The 6,645-nt window shown below is 40.3% G+C and overlaps 1 non-coding gene across 1 annotated transcript; it reads left to right on the top strand.

The window, feature by feature from the left end:
• Positions 1-6,267: 6,267 nt before the first annotated feature.
• TRNAS-GCU (transfer RNA serine (anticodon GCU)) lies at positions 6,268-6,349 on the top strand. Its single transcript has one exon. It is a non-coding gene; the product is annotated as a tRNA-Ser (tRNA).
• Positions 6,350-6,645: the final 296 nt, after the last annotated feature.

Consider the following 6,645-nt stretch of genomic DNA (forward strand, 5'->3'; position numbering starts at 1 on the left):
TCTTTAACATAAAATTACAATCACAAAATGGAGGCCAGCCACACAATTCTGGGAATCATGGCCCAGCCAAATTGATACACACAGTTTTTGGGGGACATAATTCAAACCATGACAGTTACTATGAATCAGAACCAACTCCATAGCACCTAAGAACAACAACGAGAGTACCGCAAAACAAAAATTTTGGAAAGTGCCCACAGTTTACCAAAGTCAGCCATTTGTTAGACAAGCTAGTTATCGTTATAAAAAAGTTTGATTTCTATTTTTAAGAGTGAGTAGTTTTAGTTTACTAAATTCTTAGACAGCAGCCAATGCAACTTAGATGCCAGGTCACTTTTCTTTGATGGACCAGCTTGCAATTCTTGTTTTATCACCTGCTCATTTCAAGCCAATTAGAAGAAATTAATACTTAAGAACATTTACAATCAAGCGAAAGCCTTGCCAGAACTCTGGAGGTCAGGAAACATTGAGTTAATGTCTGCCTTTGAAGAATAATTACCATCCATAACCCGAAAGACTTGAATGCAAGCCCCAAAGAAAGAAGAACATTTTGAATGAAATTGGAAGAGACAAAAATAATGAGTTCGCCAGAGAGACAAGTATATGTGTGTGTTTGTATACATTCATATATTTACACACACATACACACACATATAGAGAGAGAGAGAAAAAGGGAAGAGATTCACTTCAAGGAATTGACTCACATGATTGTGGGGTGCTTGCAAGTCTAAAATCTGTAGGTCAAGTGACAGCGTGGACACTCCTGCAGCCTTGTGCCCCAAGATCCAGTAGATCAGGTGATGGGAAGAGTACAGCATGAAATCTTGCCAAAATATCTGTCTATATTCTGGAGGCAGAACATACCCTAAGGAAACTCCCTTTTCAACGGATTAATTGATTACATTAGATTAGATTACATTATGGAAAGTAATTATATTATAATTTACATTAGATTACATTATGGAACAGCAACTAGACTAGTATTTGGTCAAACAACTGGGAACCAGAACCTAGCCAAGTTGACAAATAAAATTAATCATCAAAAAGGGGCAAGATCAATGATGAAACATCGGCTGGGAAAGGGGAAGGAGAGTTTCCCTACATTTCACTCACAATTCATTGAGGAGCAAATATTTTCTCTGAGAATTGTCTCCAAACACTAAATAAAACAAATGGGATAGAATCGAAGTTTTATGTCATAGTTTAGAAGAGATTCTTATCTCAGTGGAAATGCTGGCCCCCAGCCTTCAGCACTGTGTTATTCCAGAATATTTATTATTTGTAGTCAAAATCTTGAATAAGAAAGGAAAGCTCCCTATTCTGTAAATCCAGGAAATATAAATGTATGTAAATCTGGTATTTCCTATGGTCCATTAAAAAGCCAAATTCTTTCCTTGACTTTAAGATGAGGGGGAAAAAATTCTACTTCAGACATTTGGCTTGCATATATTTATGACCAGTCTTAAGGTGCAAAAGCTTAATTGTCTTCCCGAATACCGGTTACTCTCCCACTCTTCCCAATTTCAATTAATATCACCTTCGTTTGCCCCACTACTCATGCCAGAAGCATGAGAATCATTCTTGGTCCTTCCCTGTCTAAATTTGCCCTGGACTAAGGGAGCTACCAGAGATATAGAACTTTCAGTGCTAAAACCAGAAAAGTTCCAGGCAAACTGGGATGAGTTGGTCACCCTACTTGTCCCTCACAGTGTGTATCCAAACCATCACCAGGTCTTGCAAATAGTATCTCAAAAATATATGCTGGAACCATCCACCTCTCTCCATTCCTATTGCTACTCTTCTAGTCCAAGCCACACCATCTCTCATGCTGACTGCTGCCATGGCTTCTCTTAGTTATTTAATGCTGCTATACAGAAATACCACAAATGGATGGCTTTAACAAACAGAAATTTATTCTCTCACAGTTTAGGAGGCTAGAAGTCCAAATTCAGGGCACCAGCCCCCAAGGAAGGCTTTCTCTGTCTATCGGTTCTGGGGGAAGGACCTTGTCATCAATCTTCCCCTGGTCTAGGAGCTTCTCAGTGCAGGGAGCCCAGGTCCAAAGGACACGCTCCACTCCCAGTGCTTCTTTCTTGGTGGTATGAGGTCCCTCTCTTCTCTGCTTGGTTCTCTCCTTTATATCTCAAAAGAGATAGACTCAAAATACAATCTAATCCTGTAGATTGAGTCCTGCCTCATTAACATAACTGCCTCTAATCCTACCTCATTAACATCATAGAGGTTAGGATTTACAATACATAGAATAATCACATCAGATCACAAAATGGAGGACAGCCACACAATACTGGGAATCATGGTCTAGCCAAGTTGACACTGGGGGTCACAATTCAATCCATGACAGCTTCTCAACTGGTCTGCTCACATGAATTCTTGCCACCTATTCTCTCCAGAATAGCCAGAATAATCTTTCAAAAACACAAATCAAGTCATATCCATCCCCTACTTCAAAAGTTTCAATAACTTCCCATTGCAATTTGGGTAAAATCTCAAATCCTAAACATGGTATTCATTGCCTATATGTTTTGGCCAACCTCTCCAGTATCATGTCCCTACTCTCTCCCTTGCTCACTTCTGTTCAGGTCATGCTAGTCTTTTCTCAGTTCTTCTAACTTTCCCATATCTTCCTGCTTTGGGGACTTCATACATGCTCAGGATACTCTGCCTGGAATGCCCTTTGCTTCCCTTTCCCCCTGGCTATCTCTTACTCTTCTCTCAGGTTTTACTCTAGGTATTACCTATTAACCTAAAGGATGTCTATTCAGAGACATCTTTCTTAATCTCCCAATTAAAATTCATTCTCCTTTATGGTTTTTCTCATGGCACCAGGTACCTTTTTCATAGCTCTAACACAATTTGTAATGATGTACTTATGTGCTCTCTTTTGTTTAGATGTCTGTCTTCCCCATCTAGACAGTGTACACTGTGCCTAGCACAGTACCTGGAATAGAAGACATTTGTTAAATAACTGTTGAGAGAATGGATGTGTGGATGATGTGATTTCATTAGGCCCACAGTTGAAATTTGTTTCCTGGTAGATTTTCTGAAGTCTCCTCTTTCTTCATCTAAAACATATTAAGAAGGATCTAAATAGAGATGTTCCAAGGCTGAACAGTAAATCCCACAGACCACTCAGTGATTTAGTTGCATCAATACTTGTAGGGAAGGAGAGAAAAAATGGGAATAACAGACACGGAGGGTAATGAGATTCTTTTAACTTTCCTTCTAACTTTTGCCCCACTGGGCTTTCTTCCTGCCAAAGCTTCCTAACCCTACTTCTTACTTCTCACCAAACTACAGGGGGTCAGGGACTGGTTGTGTGCCAGGCATTTGGTTCAACTTGTGCTGAAGGGTCAAACGTTAGAGCTGAAAGATCAGGAGAACAAACAGGTCATGAGAGGAAGGGGTTGAAATACAAGGGACTAATGCAGGGCACCTAGTGGGAAGTCTGCGTAGACTCTGCTTCAGAGGGATTTGTGATTAAGTATCTTTTCCTGGAAATCATATGCTCCATCTGTGGAAACGGAAAATGTAAACCAGATCCCCATTGAGAAAAGGGTGGGAAGTGTAGCCCCTGATGCTTTGTAGTTTGGTGAGAAGTAATAAGTGAGGTTACAAAGCTTTGGCAGGAAGAAAGCGCAGGCAAGAGCTTGACTTACCAACTAGCAACTCTAAACACTAGGCTATGGAACACATATAAAAGGTGGTTTCCCATCTTCCTAAAGTAGTTTGTAGAATCAGACCTCTCACAGGTAGTGTCTGCCAGCTGGACCTATAAGCTGTCGAAAGGAGAAGCCATCCTGTTACATCTAAAAATGGTTGTTGTTGATTTAATGGTCATTTCTTAACTAACATATTGCAAAGTTTCTGAGCAGCATTTGGCTCTGTTCACCACTCTTGCCTTTAAATAATTTGTTTAAATTTATCTTTTTAAATTAAATTATTAAGTAACACATACTCATGGCAAAGAAAAAAAGTAAAATCTTGCAAAAATGTTTAATATAGAAAGTTTAAAACCTTCATAATCCCACCCTTAGAGATACCAGCTGTTGACAATTTGTTTGCAATCCTTCCAGAAATTTTTATATCAGTCAGGTCCTTTCATAAGTTGCAAAAGGTTCATGCCATTTCCATTCCTAGTGTATAAAAAATAAACACTAAATAAGATTTAGAAATATTTAGACATATTAAAAACCCTTAAGTTAACTCTTACAAAATAAATACACAATGGTTGTATGTATAATATCCTTTGAAGATAGCATGAAAATCTAAATTTAGAACCTTCATAAAATTAAGGCTGAAGCTAAATGGCCCTCACTTATATTAACTAAACTCTCTCATACATGTTTTTATTTTTTTTTAAGCTTGGTTTTCTTTTCTTGTTGAGTATAATTACAGTAATAAAAACAACTACAGTAATGTCAAATGACTTACATATGGATTACTATTTGCAAGACAATTTTCTAAGCATTTTACTGATGTTAACTTATTTAATACTCACCACAACCTTATGATTAAAAACAAAAACTAAGTTATTAACCAAGAGGTTTAATTAAATGAAAACACCCTTTCTAGGTACCTTGATTCTGGTGCTTAGTGCTTCTTTCATATCAAATCTAAAATATTTCATCCATTCATTTAATAATTGTTATTGTTTGCCTACTCTGGTATTGGTGTAATATGATCACTGAAACAAATACATCCTCTGTCTTATAGTTGGAGGAAGAGTGGTCTCAGTCAAACCTCAGTGAAACTCTTGTTTATTGAATAACAGAAATCCCCACCCCCAAGCTTTTCCTAGAAATAGTTCTGAAGTTACTTGCATGAAACCAGATTGCACTTAAGTTTGTAAAGAGCGAATGTGAGGGTTAGTGGACCACTCAAGGTAAGAAAAACTGCAACATACTCACCCCACTCAAAGGAACAAATAAGATTGTTCCATTTAGTATTGTGGGTGAAGTTTCCCTGATGGGTTCTTTTGTTCTGATTGCAGGTATTTTGAAATTCAGTGAAAACTTGGGTGAGAGAGAAGAGGGTTCCTCCCAACAAAGCTGTGAAAGAGGTAAGGGATTTCATAGGGAGGAAAAAGCACCAACATTTTGGTGGTGGTTGTTAGGTGCTGTCAAGTCAGTTCCGACTCAGTGATCCTATGTACAACAGAACGAAACACTGCCGGGTTCTTCGCCATTCTCACAATCGTTGTTAATTAAGCTTGAGCCCATCATTGCAGCCACTGTGTCAGTCCATCTCATTGAGGGTCCTTCTCTTTTTCGCTGACCGTCTACTTTACCAAGGATGGTGTCCTTCTCCAGGGACTGGTTCCTCCTGATAACATGTCCAAAGTATGTGAGACGAAGTCTTGCCATCCGTGCTTCTAAGGAGCATTCTGGTAGAAAACATTCAGTAGGAAAGAAAAATTACCATTCCACAGTTCTGCCTGAATATCAAAAAGCACACAATCTGTCACTAGTGGAAGAGGCTTCTCAGGTTGTCAGAGCTAGAAGGGACATTAGGGGTGACTCAGTTTGGCTTCCGAAATGGAGACTGGAGTTAGTAAAGTGACTTAGGAAAGAGCCACAACAAGGACCCAGGCATCCTGACTCCTGTACCCCACCTGCCCTTCCCAGTTTTTGGCGAGAGCCAGTCTATGATCTTGCTCTATGATAGGAACGACTTCATTTGTTCCGCTCCTCCAGCGAGCCATAAGAGCCCCATACGGGCGCTAACACTTGTCTACTTTTTTCCAAAACTTGTTCTGCCTGTTGCCGACGTGTCGCAGACTGATCAATGCCATGCCCTAGAGAGGCGTCTCCCGGCTGTCGGGCATAATACCGAAGCAACTGAAAAGGAATCACGGAGCCAGGTTTCCGGGACCTCCCAGAAAACAGGAATCCCGGGAGAAGTCTTGATCAGGAAGCAAGGAAATCGGTCCCTTAAATGCAAAGTGCAGCGGCAGAGGGACCTGTGGGAGTCCCAAGTGTGTCTCTGGGGGCACTCAGGACGGTGGGCTGGAGCAGGGTCAGCAAGCCCGGTTGACTTGCATCCAACAATGCGTGCCAGGCATTTGTTCAACCTGTTTTTAGATATTTGTCGGCTTTATGGTGGTTGTGAAACATACCTTATTGATACCGGACTCAGTTTGGTTGTGAGGATTAAAGCAGAGAAAGGGCGATTAGATACACAGAATTGGTACAAAACGCCTGGGAGCACTGCACACAGGAAGAAATTGAGGAACACAAATCCTTGTGTGACGAGGTGGCCGAGTGGTTAAGGCGATGGACTGCTAATCCATTGTGCTCTGCACGCGTGGGTTCGAATCCCATCCTCGTCGGCTGGCGGCATAACTTTATTTCCAGGCACTCCAAACGATGAGTAAGCCCTTAACTTTTCATGAGTTAATTCCTTACTTACCACCCTGCTGAGTGATTCCCTCTAATCTTCCCTGGCTTTACTGTATGTAGCACTTATCCTATCCCTGAACTTAGTTGATTTACTGGATACATGTTCTATTTCCCCACTAAATTTTCATTCCCTCACAAATTTTGTTCACCAGGGATTCCCCAGTAAGAAAACAATTGAAGAATTAACTGAGGGTCATAGAATAACATTGCCTAAGAAATTTAAAGT

This window comes from Trichechus manatus, unplaced genomic scaffold (assembly GCF_000243295.1).
Source record: "Trichechus manatus latirostris isolate Lorelei unplaced genomic scaffold, TriManLat1.0 scaffold00180, whole genome shotgun sequence".
NCBI lineage: Eukaryota > Metazoa > Chordata > Mammalia > Sirenia > Trichechidae > Trichechus > Trichechus manatus.